Source organism: Staurois parvus, unplaced genomic scaffold, assembly GCF_062004578.1.
Source record: "Staurois parvus isolate SC_StPar_1 unplaced genomic scaffold, SC_StPar_1.0 ptg000071l, whole genome shotgun sequence".
Taxonomy (NCBI): domain Eukaryota; kingdom Metazoa; phylum Chordata; class Amphibia; order Anura; family Ranidae; genus Staurois; species Staurois parvus.
The window spans coordinates 6,442,862-6,460,673 of NW_028317867.1; the positions used below are offsets into that span (position 1 = coordinate 6,442,862).

Below are 17,812 nucleotides of genomic sequence, written 5' to 3' on the forward strand. Positions count from 1 at the left end.
CATGACCTGAGGATCATAGGTAGGGCTTCCGTTTGGTTGGATTAAAAGATCAGGCATCGTAGAAGGAGACTGAGCTTTAAGTCGATTGACTAACATACGATGGGGTTTGTTGGAAAATTCTTTAAATTTCTGTTTAACCCACAGGAGGGACTGTGCAGACTTACTGGAGTCAAGAGTTTTAATGCGGTCACGGAAAAATGTTACCCTCCGGAGCCCAGAGACGGACGGCTTGGCCATCAACCGTCGTTCCGCCAAAGATAGTTGACGTACAAGAGAGGCCCTAGCACTCGCCGCAGATTTCTTTAAACGCGAGCCCATAGAAATACAGAGTCCTCGAAATACCGCCTTATGGGCCTCCCATAAAGTTGAGGAGGAAGCTACGGAGCCAACATTATGGGTAAAATAGGTATCAAGTCCCCGAGACAATTCATCCCTAAGATGGTCTGTAGTGAGGAAAGTCTCATTAAGGCGCCAGTGACATGGTTTGGATATAGCAGGAGGAAAGAAAAGGTTTAAAGTCAGAGAGGCGTGGTCAGACCAGGTAATGGGATTAATTTCAGAAGTGACCAAGAGTGGAAGCAGTGGGGCAGAGATGAAAAAGTGATCTAAGCGAGAATAGCTACGGTGGGGGGTGGAGTAGAAAGTAAATTGTTTATGGGTGGGGTGTTTAATCCGCCAAGCGTCGAAGAGACGATGCTCCCTTATCAGTCTACGAAAGGATTTTGAAGAGGAGCATTGCCGCTTTGAGGGTGTGGATTCAAAAAGAACTTTCCTGTCCTTATGGGGGGAAAAAATCAAATTAAAATCACCCCCCACAATCACATGCGAGGTGGAAAAAGAATCTAAGGCAGCTAGTGTTTGGGAAAGAAATTGCAATTGACCCGTATTGGGGGCGTATAAATTCAACAGAACAAGGGGAGTGTCACCAAGCATACATTCCAAAATAATGAAGCGACCTTTTTGGTCAACTTTGGAGGAAACAACCCGAAGGGAGCAGTGCGACCCAATCAAGATTGCCACCCCAGCCTTCCCGGAGGGATCGAAGGCCGAATAGGCTTGGGGAAAAAACCTTGAGGCAAAACGAAAGGAACCAGCTGATTTGAAATGGGTCTCTTGGACAAAAATAATGTCTGCTCCTGAGGATCGAAACTCCCTCAAAGCCATCCACCGTTTTTGAATGGAGTTGAGGCCCTTGACATTATATGACAGAAACCTCAAAGCCATTATAAAATAACAAGGATTGAAGCAAATGTGTTAGCATAAAAAAGGAATGAAATACCATCGATGTAATAGAATAAAAAACAGTAAAATAACACATGAAAGTATAAACACAGAGATTGACATAAGTATCCGTGAGGATATAAACTTGGGATCAACAAATTGGCCCAAGTCGTCTAGGCCTATGGCTAGACAAAATTGGGAGCAGCACGACAACCAGGACATCAGAAAGGTCATCATGCCCGGCCAGACAAAACAGAAGTGAAAAAATGCACCCAACAATGGTTCGGCCGGACAGAAAAGAGAAACCTGAGGGAAAATTATGCAAGGGAAAAAAAAGAAAAAAAAAAAAAAACCAGGAAGGAAGGATCGTCACCGGAAACACCCCGGAAAGTCACCCCAGAGAGTCCTCAGACAGGCGGATCGGTCAACTGAGGATGACGTGGACGTTGTGGGGTACGTGAAAGTCTCTTCCGACCTCCGCGGACTGGGGTCCAGATCTTGCTGGGGGTGGCGGATGGGCGAGACGGAGTCGGTGGCAGAGGAGACACATCTTCTGACAAAGGTGGAAGTCCCAGGTGCTTTAAGAAGGAATCCGCCTCAAGAAGATCACGAAGCACAACTTGGGTATTATCCCTAGTTACGACCAGCCGGAAGGGAAACCTCCATCGGTAAGGGACATGATGGCGTTGAAGGTGTGTGGTGATCGGCTTCAGGGCTCGCCTCTTGGCCAGGGTAATCGGGGACAAGTCGCAGAAGAGTTGGAGTCTGTCACCTTTAAATTCCAGAGAGGATGTGTGGCGAGCAGCTAATAATAAGGCTTCTTTGCTTTGAAAAAAGTGGAAGCGAACTATGACGTCGCGTGGTCTAGTGCCTTCGGCAGGTTTTGGGCCCAATGAGCGATGAGCCCTGTCAATTCGCCAATCCGCTTCTGGAACCAGGGGGGCGGTTGCGATAAAGAAGGATAGAAGGTGACGGTGTAATTGTGTATCAGCGATAGATTCGGACATACCGCGTATACGGATATTTTGGCGCCATTCCCTGTTTTCTAGATCCTCTTGCTGGAGCTGCATTTGGGACATGGAATGCTTCAAATATGCGTTATCCTCTTCCAGGACATGAACGTATTGCACCAAATCATCAAACTCAGTCTCCAATTTATTCGTGCGATCTCCAATCTGAGTTATTTCCCCTCTGAGATCTAATGCCAGCTTTCCAACCTCAGCGGATATGGATGCGGTGATATTGCGTAGAAAAATTTGCAGCTTATCATCCAACGCTGAAATTGTGAGGGAAGGAGATGGTACAGTGTGCTGAGATATCTGGGTGGAGGGAGGACGATTCCCTTATGCAGAGCATTCCACTGCCCCCCCAGATATATGCTGGGGATCAGAGTCTTCCATCTGGGGCTGGGTCAGGGCAGAGGCAGGCATGGAGGCTGAGATGCATGAGGGTGCAGTACCCTCCGTGACCACCGGGGGGCCGGGATCTCTCCCTGGGCTCCTGGCCATACTAGAGGCCGGGGATTGCGGCCTGGACAGGAATCGCCGGAGTGGCAATGGCCGCGACTCCTGTGGCTGCGGGGAGGGGGGCTTCCAGCGCCCTATCTTCCCCATACAGGTCTCTCCGAGGTGCCGGGCCGGGTGCCTGGTAGATGTGACTCACCCTTGTGCAGAAGGAAGCAGTGGCGCGTGACGGGTGAGTCCGTGCTGGCCGGGGATGAGCGGAGCTCAGCTAAAATGCAACCGCCATTGTCCCTGGCCACGCATGCGCCCCCCACTTTTGCATGTTTTATGCATGTTTTATGTATTATCACATCATTATTGATATATAATTAATTGCTGATTTGTGACAGTATTTTTATATCACAGAAGAGGCTTTATGCAAAAGTGAGGTGGAGTCACTACAACTTGGTGGTTATTTTGAGTAGCACGACACTAGCATTTACAACAACTCTTAAAAATAATGCATTAACGGTATGATAGACTACACAATCAAGAAGCAATATTGCACAAAGCCATCATATGCTCAAAAAGCAAAAGAGTTCCAGTAAAATTAATAAGAATGGAATTTGTCATCAAGGACTGTGCCAGGTTTTTAAACCTGTCATGGCCAGACCAGTTTTTGCATTTGCTGTACAATGCTTATTATTGAATCTTTAGTAAAGACAGCATATATGTTTTTGGAAAGCAAACAGCCCATACAATAAAATCCAAGCCACAGTTTTTATGTCACATGATATTTCCATAAATTAAATAAAAACGTTCAGGAAAAAGAAGCAGAAACAGAATATAATCTCAAAATTGTCCACTAAACATGTAAAATGAGGTTGTGTCAATTCTATAAATACTAGAAATATCTAGCCTCAAAATCAGGTGCCATTGCGAAACCACAACATTGTAAAAAGGTAATGCATTACAAACCTTTACAGCTTATCACTTCAGAATAATGACCCTAAAATGTTTATGTGTTGCACAGTAGGCATTTACATATGATTCCAAAATGGTATATGGCGAGCGCTGTATAGTGACAGCAAATCTCACACATATGTGCATAAAGTGCAGGGCTAAAAATATATATATATATATATATATATATATATATATATATATATATAATATAAAAAAATAGAATAAATATAAATATACCCCAAATAAATATATACGCATTGGTACAAAACAACTGAAATAATATACGTCAGTGAAACGATAAAAAAATAGAGTCCATACAGTGTGTATTAGTGCTATTGTAAGACACAGCAACAATGTGACAAAATATAGTCCATATAGTGAACAAATAATGTGTCAGTGATACTGCAAGACACAACAGCAATGTGTCCGATTCCAAACAGTGCTAGAAGATCCAGTGAACACTCCGCCACCACTATGCACTCACCAAAATGCTACTGGTATAGTAGCAATATTCGATGGTCAACCAAATACAATATTCAGAATCCTTAGCCAGAAAACTTCCTAGGAGAAAAGCTCACCACACAGAGCCCAAAAAGTGATTTATAGCGTAGTGTTTTATTAAAAAGCAAATAACATTCCACGTGGAAAAAATGGTGTGTGAATTGACATACCAAGATGGACATGGCTCTGAATCGTGGACACGGCAGCGTGACGTCAGCACGTAGGCCCCACTTTTTTTTTTAATAGTGTAGTATTTTATTAAAAAGCAAATAAAAACATTCCACGTGGAAAAAATGTAAACGTGTGATTTCACATACCAAGATGGCCACCGCTCCCAATTGGCAGCGTGTCAGCACATAGGCCCCACCAACGTGTTTCGTGCGAATGCACGTCCTCAGGGGTACGCCCATTGCCGACGTCAAGAGCAGACACCATTTAAATAGCCTGCAGGGCGCACATATAATTATTGGGCACCATTTTCTCATGGCCTATAGTCTAGGACTCTCTCCTTTTACATGTAAGCTGAACAACAATGAAAACTCCATTTTTTCAAGGTCCAAATAGCTGAACATTCACTGCTGACATAGAAGTTAAACAGCAGTGAAAGAAAAAATGTAAACAAAAAAACAAATAATAGACTGCTGAGGTATTAATATATAAAAATTAATGAAAATATAATTATGGGGAATTTAAAATTGATGGATGCCATTTTATAGAGGTCCAAAGACCAATACAAAAATGATACTACAAACAAAAATGTACAGACATCAATAAATAGCAAAATAGTAATTATGGATGCCATTTTATAGAGGTCCAAAGACCAATACAAAAATGATACTACAAACAAAAATGTACAGACATCAATAAATAGCAAAATAGTAATTAGAATGTCCATGATTTACATGGGAATAAAAAAATCAAATAAAAAGCAGGCCATTTAAATACCATATTTTTTTGCTCCATAAGATGCACTTTATTCTCCGCAAAAAATGGGGGGAAATGTCTGTGCGTCTTATGGAGTGAATATTGACCAGGCCACTCCCCCTCCCCTGTCACCATGTTAGAATACTGCTCGGCTCTTCTGTGGCAGAAGAGAGGAGGAGTCTGAGTCAGCAGTACAGTAGTGCCAGGCAGGGCCCAAAGCAGCTGCCCCTTAAGCCCATGCCACCCTTAGATTGGGGCCCTGATCATTGCACTGCAGAGCTGACGGGCTATACTGAAGACATTGTTGTATCCCCAGCCAGCAGGGAGGGGGCAGGGCCAGGTCCAGGAGCTCCAGTGACCCCGCCCCATGCTGCCTGTATGCTCGGAAGGGAACTGCTAGTAGAAGCTGAGATGTGAGTGGGAGCCCCACCCTAAGAGAGGATGCTGAGCCCGGCTGGCCAGGTATGTCCTCCCCCCTCATAGACTGCCTGTGGACTGCTATACCAAACTGTATATATGTGCATTGCTGAAAGGTTCATCTCCTGTACTATGTCTGCAGTCTCTGGTCATCACCTGTAGTACATCTGCAGTCTCTGGTCATCTCCTGTAATACATCTGCAGTCTCTGGTCATCTCCTGTAATACATCTGCAGTCTCTGGTCATCTCCTGTACTATGTCTGCAGTCTCTGGTCATCTCCTGTAGTATGTCTGCAGTCTCTGGTCATCTCCTGCAGTATGTCTGCAGTCTCTGGTCATCTCCTGTAGTATGTCTGCAGTCTCTGGTCATCTCCTGTAGTATGTCTGCAGTCTCTGGTCATCTCCTGTAGTATGTCTGCAGTCTCTGGTCATCTCCTGTACTATGTCTGCAGTCTCTGGTCATCTCCTGTAGTATGTCTGCAGTCTCTGCTCATCTCCTGTACTGTGTCCGCAGTCTCTGGTCATCTCCTGTACTGTGTCCGCAGTCTCTGGTCATCTCCTGTAGTATGTCCGCAGTCTCTGGTCATCTCCTGTACTATGTCCGCAGGCTCTGGTCATCTCCTGTACTGTGTCCGTAGTCTCTGGTCATCTCATGTACTGTGTCTGCAGTCTCTGGTCATCTCCTGTACTATGTATGCAGTCTCTGGTCATCACCTGTAGTACATTTGCAGTCTCTGGTCATTTCCTGTACTATGTCTGCAGTCTCTGGTCATCTCCTGTACTATGTCTGCAGTCTCTGGTCATTACCTGTAGTACATCCGCAGTCTCTGGTCATTTCCTGTACTGTGTCTGCAGTCTCTGGTCATCTCCTGTAGTATATCCGCAATCTCTGGTCATCTCCTGTAGTACATCCGCAATCTCTGGTCATCTACTGTACTATGTCCACAGTCTCTGATTATCTCCTGTAGTACATCCACAGTCTCTGATTATCTCCTGCAGTATATCTGCAGTCTCTAATCATATCTTGTACTACGGTATGTCTGCAGACTATGGTCATCTCCTGTAGTACATCCGCAATCTCTTGTTATCTACTGTACTATGTCCACAGTCTCTGATTATCTCCTGTAGTACATCCTCAGTCTCTGATTATCTCCTGTAGTACATCCGCAATCTCTGGTCATCTCCTTTAGTACATCCACAGTGTCTGGTCATCTCCTGTAGTATATCCGCAGTCTCTGGTCATCTCTTGTAGTACATTTGCTGTCTCTGGTCATCTGAACTGGAATTGAGGATAATATTGTATATAAGATAGCAAAGAAAGTGATGTAAGTAACTGGGAGCAACTGAGCTTCATAAATTCTGACACTAGCGATGATGAGTTCCTGGGGTTCCCAGAAAACAGGAAGACTACTCGAAACTTAAAGTCTCTCCTCATTTGTTAATGACAGTGATGGTGTTTCTTAGTGCCATTGTTGACTGCTGTTCACTTTACATGGTTGAAATATTATTCTGTTATATTTTATTAAATATTTTAGTACACCATTTGGTTCAGAATATTTTTTTTTTCTTGTTTTCCTCCTCTAAAACCTAGGTGCGTCTTATGGTCAGGTGAGTCTTATGGAGCGAAACATACAGTATATAAAATTTATATACACTATAACCATCACTAAAACATACAAGTCACATATCAACTATCATCTATGAAGAAATTGATATCAATGTCTACATTCATGCCCTTAGGCGTTAGTGAGGCATTTCGTATATCCACTTAGTTTCGAGCTGAGATACCGCTGTACGCTTATTGCATCCCCGCCAATGGGGATTAAGGATATCAATGTCTGTAAATCTAATATCATGAGGATTTCTTTATTGACAATCCCTGAAGTGTTTGGATAAGGAATGCTCCTTATATCCTATCCTGATATTATATAGGTGTTTTCTCATCCAGTCTCTGGTCATCCTTCCTACATACTGTTTGTTACAGGAACATTCTAATAAGTATACCACATAACGGCTATTACAGGAGATGAAAGAATTAATGTTATAACTTTTCTTGGTGACACTTGAGGTAAAATAAGTGACCTTGGTGCATCTATTACCCCCTAGTTGGCAGGGGTGGAGCCTACGTGATGACATCACACTGCCGTGTCCACGATTCAGAGCGACGGCCATCGTGGTATGTGAATTCACACGTTTACATTTTTTCCACGTAGAATGTTTTTATTTGCTTTTTAATAAAATACTACACTGTAAATCGCTTTTCTGGGCTCTGTGTGGTGAGCTTTTCTCCTAGGAAGTTTTCTGGCTAAGGTTTCTGAATATTGTATGTGATTGACAATCAATTATTGCTACTATACGAGTAGCATTTTGGTGAGTGCATAGTGGTGGCGGAGTGTTCACTGGATATTCTAGCACTGTTTGGAATCAGACACATTGCTGTTGTGTCTTGCAGTATCACTGACACATTATTTGTTCACTAAATGGACTATATTTTGTCACATTGTTGCTGTGTCTTACAGTAGCACTAATGCACACGGTATGGACTCTGTTTATTGTTTCACTGACGTATATGATTTCACTTGTTTTTTACCAATGCGTATATGTTTATGTGGTGTTTTATAATATTCTTTGATGATATATATATATATATTTTAGCTCTGCACTTTACATATGTAGGTGCAGTGTGTGTGTGTGTGCTGTATGTTTGTGTGTGTGGGGGGTCTTTTAAAAAATTTTTATTATTTCATTACTTTTTTAACTAGTTTTCGTATGCTCTCTAAGAGGCTGACAAGCAATCTTTGTGTTAGTACTTAGGCAGTGACATTACATTGCATTTTAATAAGTCATCAAGGGTCCGTTAGACCCTTGAATTACTCTATGCCTTCAAAACCAATAGAGATCAGAGACACAGAAATACTGATCTGTAGCTTGGTCACTCTCCGCTGCTGAGATACTGAACCTGTGAACTCAGAAGTGCCCTTGGCTAAGCACTTTCAGATTTGTATGTCACACATAGGATAAGTTAATGGGAGCTCAGTAATCTCCTGTTTCTCTCCATCCTGATTTCCTTTACAATGTTACTTTTACAGCCTCTAAAACTGTTAGGGTGATTGTAAATCACTTTTTCGAATCAGAGAAATGCCAACTGTCAAAGTTCAAGCAAGTTCCTGATGTCGGGAGCTTGTTTTCAAGGTGTTACTGCTTTGCTTGGACTGTGTCTAGTTGGTTAATCTGCAGAGGCAATGAACAAATGCAGGGCTCAAACATACCAAAATTAATTACAGACCTAAATTATGGTCATATTTGTATATAATATCTGTACACAATTCAATAAACATTGATTTATAAACATGTTAAACATAAAAAACACAATGGAAAATCACAATATTACCTCATAATTAGGGATTGTATAAAATTCTTTAAAACATTGGCTTATAAGCATATACACTTAAAAAGGGGCTCAAACAAATACATTAATTGAACAGAAATCACAATAGAATTATGCTTGCACAATCAAAATATGTTTGTTTAACATGGTGCTTAATGTCTACAGTAAATTTAATGTGTTTACATTATATTGTGTGACGACAAAATGTATTTATATATTAGAAAAATATCTCTGCAGTAGACCAACTATAGATGCAAAGAAAGTAAAGATCTTTCTGACTTACATTGAGACACATGGTCCACAAACTTAACTTCTAAAGACTGACTTTCAAAATGGATTCATTACACTTTATTAGGTTTGTTCTCACAAATATAAGTGCTGAGCCAACCAAACTAGAATCAAACTGATTGATTCAATTCAGCTTGTTTTCAGCACATTGTGCTTTTCAACACAAATAATGTAGTAAATAGACAAGACCTTGAAAGATAGAGAACAACAGGTCTAGTCTAAGAGACTTCAGAGAGCTCTCATTCTGTACTGTGATTTTTTGTAAGGAATGGAAAAAATAGAAGAATTTTGTAGAAAATAGGAAAGTCAAACCAAAATCTATTTTTATTCACTAATATTCGTTTTTCCCTCTACATTTATTTCTTATCTTGCATTTACTTTTAGCCAAATTGTTAATGTAAGGCCAGATATGAGACACTGTGAAAATAAAAAAATATTCAAGAATTTAATACTTCCTTAAATAGCCCAAAATAGCAAGTGGTTCCCCTGATTTCCATTTCTGATCTGAGGGTGATTAGGGGTAGTTCTGGCAATCAGAGACACATACACTAAATTGCCAAAAGTATTGGGACACCTGTCTTTATACGCACATGAACTTTAATGGCATCCCAATCTTACTCCACAGGATTCAATATTGAGTTGGTCCACCCTTTGCAGCTATAACAGCTTCAACTCTTCTGGGAAGACTGTCCACAAGGTTTAGAAGTGTGTCTATGGGAATGTATGACCATTCTTCAGAAGCACATTTGTAAGGTCAGGCACTGATGTCAGATGAGAAGGCCTGGCTCGCAGTCTCCAATCTAATTCATTCCAAAGGTGTTCTATCGGGATGAGGTCAGGACTCTGTGCAGGCTAGTCAAGTTCCTCCACCCCAAACTTACTCATCTATGTATTTATGGACCTTGCTTTATGTGCTGGTGTGAAGTCATGTTGGAACAGGAATGGGCCAGCCCCAAACTGTTCCCACAAAGATGGGAGCATGGAATTGTCCAAAATGTCTTGGTATGCTGATGCCTTAAGAGTTCCCTTCACTGGAACTAAGGGGCCAAGCCCAACTCCTGAAAAACAACCCCACACCATAACCCCCCCTCCACCATACTTTACACTTGGCACAATGCAGTCAAGCAAATACCATTCTCCTGGCAAACGCCAAACCCAGAGATGTCCATCGGATTTCCAGACAGAGAAGTGTGAATCATCACTCCAGAGAATACGTCTCCACTGCTCTAGAGCTCAGTGGCAGCGTGCTTCATACCACTGCATCTAACGCTTTGCATTGCACTTGGTGATGTAAGGCTTGAATGCAGCTCCATTCCATGAAGCTCTCTATGCACTGTTGTTGTGCTAATCTTAAGGTCACACGAAGTTTGGAGGTCTTTAGCTATTAACTCTGCAGACAGTAGATGACTTGTGCGCACTGTTCACTTCAGCATGCACTGACCCCGTTTTGTCATTTTACATGGCCTACCACTTCGTGGCTGAGTTGCTGTTGTTCACAGTTGCTTCTACTTTGTTATAATACCACTAACAGTTGACCATAGAATATTTAGTAGCAAGAAAAGTTCACGGATGGACTTATTGCGCATCACGGTACCACGCTTGAATTCACTGAGCTCCTGAAAGCGATCCGTTCTTTCACAAATGTTTGTAGAAGCAGTCTACATGCCTAGGTGCTTGATTTTATACACCTGTGGCCATGGAACACCTAAATCCAATGAGGGGTGTCCCAATACGTTTAGCAATATAGTGTATTATTACACAGAAAATGTTTCCTACTCAGTGAAACAAGGGAGCAAAGTACTGCAAGTGCCACCATCATCAGATGAGAATCGGAAAAGGGGTAGTACTGATATTCAAATGTCTCACTTCAGATCAAGCAGATGTCCCCCACCCTCAATCTAAGACCACTCATAATCTTCCACACATTACAATTTTTTGTACAATCTGTTAAAATGTATGTAAACCCAAATACTGTGTCAATCTCTTTTTCACCATGTAGCTGTACCTGTACAAGACTTTATACATATTTGTGTGAGTAAAGATTCAAAAAATATTTGTCAGTTTTTATTGCCTTTGAGGCCTTTTTTACTAGAGTGGTCACCAGTTCCCAATGCTGCAGGAACACTGTCATCCTCTCGCACAAACCACAGGCAGCTGTGCTTTCATCCAATCTCATGCAGTCAATGCACCCTACTGATCGATTGAAAGCGGATTTGATTATTTGTAAACAATAATATGCAGTGCTGATAGTCAATAAAAGATGCCTGATAAGTAACGCAGTAAATAATGGTGAGTATCAATCAGTCAGTGACAAATAAAGTTGGTAGTGAAAACACATCAAATTCCAGTCCTGTGATGGTGCTCCCCGTGCATATGATACAAATGCGCACTAACCAGAAGCCCTGCTGCGATCCATCCACCAGACCTGGAGAGGGGGATTACCTGTAATCCAGGAACATTCACCCGCTCATCCCTTAAAGGGGACTTCTGGCACATCGGATCCAGTTCCATCCTATGAGGGCAGTACTTCACCATAAGTTCCAGTCCAGTCCTTGACCAGAGAATCTTCATGAGATTTATATACATCGTGTATTTCAAATACGCTTCTGGTTAGTGCGCATTTGTATCATATGCACGGGAAGCACCATCACAGGACTGGAATTTGATGTGTTTTACTACCAACATTATTTGTCACTGACTGATTGATACTCACCATTATTTACTACATTACTTATCAGGCATCTTTTATTGACTATCAGCGCTGCATATTATTTTTTACATTATTTGCACAAGGCTTTATCTGGTTTCCTTGAATGTTCCGCGGCTTTTATGTATAAAGCGCTCACTTTTATTGTTATCTTATTGGATTTGATTATTTAGTAGCAAAATCTTCCTGTAAATGTAACTTTAACTGCCACTTTTACAGGACAGATTGGCCTGTTGCGGGGGGGGGGGGGGGGGGGGGGGGGTTAGATATATAATGGATCTACTAGCAGGATGAACGCGTAATATATAGCAATGCCTAACAGTGATTTTCCAAACTGTTTCAAAGAAAGCTCAAAGCAACCTTTCATGAAATGTAAATAATTGATTAATTTGGCGATTTACTAAATGAATCCATTTTCACTTGGTCAAGTGAACTTGTATTTACTTTAAACACCCATCAGGTGCAGAGAATTAAAATTATGGATTTTTTTTCACATAACTAGATAATTAAAATGAATACTGAGCTTGGTGACACATTTCAGGGATGGAACAATAACCACTATGTTTGCAGGAATTTACAAAAGCAGGGTCTGACATTTTATTTTCTTGCATAAACTGAAATGTTTAATTAACTTTTTTTAATATAAAAAAGGAGCAGATACAAGAAAAGACAAAACATTTCACTCTTCATATTTCTTACCAATGTTTGTGTTTTGTCTGAATTTTTAGCAAACATTCAACGGGGATATTACAACCAAAGCAGACAACCTTGTAAGCACAACCAATAAAGACTATGATATACCATTTTTAAGATTATTACTTTGTTCACCATAGCTCTGTACAAAATAGACAACCTTGTAAGCACCACCAATTAAAGAACATGTACCATTATTAAAATTATTATTTTGTTCGCCATGGCTCTGTACTCTTTAGAAATGAAAACCATGAGCATTGTAAAAAAATGGAATACTGCATATCTGTTTATAAAAAAATAATCTTTATAGATGATATAATAAAGCACATTGAAAAAACCTATTTGCAGATTGCCAATTATACATTAAAAAAAATTGTCACCTGAATAGTCTCTGGATTAAGCAATGAGCAGCTGATTTACTAAAGGCTTAAAGTATGCTTACTTTGCAAAGTAAATTTTCATTTAGCAAGTAAGTTTGGTGAAAATTCACTGTACAAAGAATATTTGATAGTACAAGGGAAAGGACAAAAACCAAGATTTTTGCTCACATGATTGGATAGTTGAAGTCAGTATAGCTTCAGCTCATTCACTAAGCTTAGTAAAAATTAGCTAGTATATGAAGTGAAACTGTGCTGACTTCAATTATCTAATCATGTACAAGCAAAAGTCTTTTTATTTTTGGAGTACATATATTCAATGTGAATTCAAAACTATTGATCTCTTCTTGATCTTTCCTTAATACAATGAAACATAATGTAATTGTAACATTGTACTCTGGTTCAAGCTACTGCTATTTATGTTATTAGCAAAGAGGATTAGCAGCCTTCAAAACTCCCCTTTTCATCCAAATATAGCATGTCCAAATATGTATTTTTAAATGGCAAAATATACAGGGGTATGGTGTTGGTATATCTGTAAAGAAAATCAACATACTTGTTTATTTAACATTTTCCTTTTTAAAACAAATTTGGATCACCTTTTTTCTACACAGTGGTATACCAGGAGATCTACATACATCAAGCCAGATTGCCAGATTCAGAAAAGTGCATTCTGTGTCTGAGCATCCTAAGTTCTTCCAATATAAATATATTATCCAATTAGTTCTTATTCATCTCGGGCACCCTATCTAGAACAGTTTGAGTTTTCAGTTCAGTTCATCCCTGGCCCACTACCACTTACTATACTGTTGCCCTTTAGTTTGCTCATTTCACTAAGTAAGTCTAAGAAAGCTATATCAGGTACAATGTGGAAGTATTTCTTGGTCCAGGAAACAACACCAGGAAGAGAGGTGGTAAACAAAAATGCCCCTGAGATTTTTAGAAATATGGTAGTGATTAATAACTTGAATTTATTCAGCTAAAACTCATATTCATTTTATATACACAGAGAGGCACAAAAATGTATACAAACTTCAACATGAAAAATATATACATACAAATGTTATTACTAGATGTCTATAAACATCAAATGGTAGCTGTAATTCATGTTTAAACTATGCATTCACATTAGGTGCTCAAAGTGATCACCATTAGCATCCAGACACTTTTGATTTTGGCAAAATGCTGCATATTGGGATCCAGAAAGTCCTTACATTCATGTGGACAAAGCAGTCAATTTACTGGGGCTCAATGTCTGGTGTGGACTGTCATCCAGGGGTTAATTTGAACCATTCTTCTTTGAAGGCATGGTCACTGGTCCAGTGCACATCAACATGCTTCACATATGGATTTTTCTGGCCATTCGTACAGTTTGTGCAGATTAGCAATTTTACTTTTAGCAAGATGGCACACCACCTCATTATCACCGAGGCGTGAGAGTAGAATGTCATCTTGATGACATTTTGCCAAGACATTGGAAAGTATGTAGAGGTGCTGTTGAATTCTCTCCATGTTCTCGGTCTTAACATACCTCGATTTCTCTCTGTGGGGAACACTAAAGGATGTGGTGTACCATAGAAAACCTCCTACACTGACTGCTCTATGGAAAGAAATTGAAACATCATACAGAGCAATTCCTATGGACACTCTAGTCAATGTTGTTCATGCAGTAGTTCACTAAAATCAAAAGAGTCTTGTGCTAATGGTGACCCTTTTGGGCACCTAATGTAAATGTATAATTCAAACATGACTTAGAGCTACCCTTTGATGAATATATAAATCTAGTAATAAAATTTGTAAGCATATAATTTTCATGTTGAAATGTGTATACATTTCTTCGGCAACTATATATACTGTGTATATACACTGTATATATATATATATATATATATATATATATATATATATATATATATCAAAAAAATTAAAGGAACACTTTTTAATCAGAGTATAGCATCGAGTTAATTAAACAACTTGGATATTGATCAGGTCAGTTAAATAGCAGAGGGGGTTGTTAAGCAGTTTCAGCTGCTTTGGTGTTAATGAGTGCACTAGATGGGCAACAATGAGACGAGCCCCCAAAACAGGAATGGTTTTACAGGTGGAGGCCACTGACATTTTTTTCTCTACTCATCTTTTTCTGACTGTTTTTCATTAGTTTTGCATTTGGCTAGGGTCAGTATCACTACTGGTAGCATGAGGCGATACCTGGACCTTACAAAGGTTGCACAGGCAGTCCAATTCCTACAGGATGGCACATCAAGAGCATGGAGGAAATTCTAGCAGACAGGCAGTTACTCTAGGAAAGCTGGACAGGGCCGTAGAAGGTCCTTAACCCATCATCAGGACTGGTATCTGCTCCTTTGTGCAAGGAGGGACAGGATGAGTACTGCCAAAGCTCTACAAAATAACTTCCAGCAGGTCACTGGTGTGAATGGCTTTGACCAAACAGAAACAGACTTCATGAGAGTGGCCTAAGGGCCCAACTTCCTCTAATGGTCCCTGTGCTCACTGCCAGGTACCATAGAGCTCGATTGGCATTTGCAATTGAACACCAGAATTGGCAGTTCCGCCACTGGCACCCTGTGCTTTTCACAGATGAGAGCAGGTTCACCCTGAGCATATGTGACAGACGTGAAAGGGTCTGGAGAAGCCATGGAGAATGTTATGCTTCCTGTAACATCGTTCAGCATGACCATTTTGGTGGTGGGTCAGTGATGGTCTGGTGAGGCATATCCATGGAAGGATGCACAGACCTCTACAGGCTAGACAATGGCACCCTGACTGCCATTAGGTATCAGGATGAAATCCTTGGACCCATTGTTAAACCCTACACTGGTGCAGTGGGTCCTGGGTTCCTCCTGGTGCACGACAATGCCCGGCCTTATGTGGCAAGAGTATGCAGGCAGTTCCTGGAGGATGAAGGAATTGATACCATTGAATTTCCCCCATGCTCGCCTGACCTAAATCCAATAGAACACCTCTGGGGTATCATATTTCGGTCCATCCAATTCCGCCAGGTTGCACCTCAGACTGTCCAGGAGCTCAGTGATGCCCTGGTTTATATCTGGGAGGAAATATTCCAGGACACAATCTGTCTTCTCATTAGGAGCATGCCCTGACATTGTAAGGCATGCATACAAGCACGTGGGGGCCATACAAACTACTGAGGACCATTTTGAGTTGCTGCAATGAAATTTCAGCAAAATGAACTTGCCTGATGCATCATTTTTTCACTTTGATTTTCAGGGTGTCGTAGAATTCAGTCCTCTGTAGGTTGATATGATAATTTTTTTTTCCATGAAACGATAGGGAAGCCTTAAATTCCTAACACGTTACCCAGTCCATATCAGTATAGATATCCAGCATGATATTTTTCCCCATTGAGATCTGATGTGTTTTCAAAGTTCTCCTTTAATTTTTTCGAGCAGTATATATATATATATATATATATATATATATATATATGTGTGTGTTTGTTTTTTATATAGACCCAGCATATATAACATACAACAACATTCCTTTACATTCTGCACTAACACCACAGCATTCTTTTTTTTGCAGGTGTTTTGGTTGCAGGATTTGGTGTTCCTTCTAAAACAAAATGTATTTGTAAGAAAGCTACTGATTGCTCATGAAAGAAACATTTTCATATGTATAAACAGAACATTAAAGAAGATGAAATATATTTACATATACTTATCTAATGAGACTGGTAGGCAAGGAAATATTTTAACAGTCCCAATTTTCATCTTTACTGGTTCCTTGTCATGGTGTGCAGATGGTTCTTTGCAGTGTCCTGGAAAAGAAAATAAATTATTATTTAAAGAAGAAGAAAAGAAACCAAGTTGTGGAAGAATAGTGTAGAAATGGAAAAAATGAGATAGGCCAAGGCTTTAAATGATGCAGAATTAACCGAGACACACAGAGGATAATAGCCAACATATTTAGGAGTCCATTACATCCCCAGATGGCAAAAAAACCTCTTTCAATGCAATTCACCATGCTGGTTATAAATTATGCAGAAATCATCTGCTTAATACTCTAGCATTCATATTCAATGCGCCTTAATACAGACATTTGGCTTTTTTAAAATTTATGTTGCTTAGCCATTATATATTGGAGTTACAGGAGCTCAGAGAAAGTTAGTGTTGTCATTGTGTTTATATTTTAAATAATAATGAACACACTTTTTATGCTTTGGCACTCATTTGCTACATGAAGTGTAGTTTTTATTTTATTTTCAGTTTTTCATTCATAAGGTAGATAGTGGAAAGGAAAAACTAAAATAATTAAATGTTCATGATGTCTAACAATGAAATTAATTTTAAGGCTTATTATATTTATTTGTGTATTTATTTGTTTTATTTCTATACTTTATAGCTATTTTTTTCCTAGCTGAAGTTATTTTTTTTGTTTTGTACAGAAAAATCTTAAAACACACGACAGAATAAAAAATAGATGTATGCATATTTTTCCCACATTTACCCATTTTAAAGATATGTAGCACATACATTCTTGCTTGTCTCATTTAATTCTGCTTTTTCCCAAGTAAGCCAGTTATCTCATCGTTCCACATTCTCTTTCACAGGTCTCCCTTTTTCGTTCTTTCCTCTTTAAATAGTAAGTTATTTTCCTTTTCTCAAGCCAACTCAGCACCTAACTGCTAACGCATTCTTGTGTGTCAAGATGCTGAATTCAAAAAACCATACTTGATGCATTAAAACTTTACATTGGTTCACATCAACTTAATACATCTAAGAATGCAAAATACATTGCTATGCCCAGTAAAGATATTGTTGCAAGAGCAGCCATGATTCCTTAAAAATTATAAGGCTTTAAATACAATGCATATGAAATATTTTCCATGGCAGGCTCCTAGGTACAG

The 17,812-nt window shown here is 39.9% G+C and overlaps 1 protein-coding gene across 8 annotated transcripts in view; it reads right to left on the reverse strand.

Annotated features, from left to right (window-relative positions):
* Positions 1 to 17,812, reverse strand: part of SGCZ (sarcoglycan zeta) — a 1,110,583-nt gene that overhangs the window by 459,714 nt on the left and 633,057 nt on the right. For 5 of the 8 annotated variants that reach the window (XM_089669298.1, XM_089669297.1, XM_089669296.1 and 2 more), the window contains one exon: positions 16,618 to 16,723. The exons of the other annotated variants lie outside the window; for them this stretch is intronic. The gene's annotated coding sequence lies outside the window, so the exon portion shown is untranslated. The remainder of the gene's footprint in view (positions 1 to 16,617; positions 16,724 to 17,812) is intronic. 8 annotated transcript variants of the gene reach the window in all.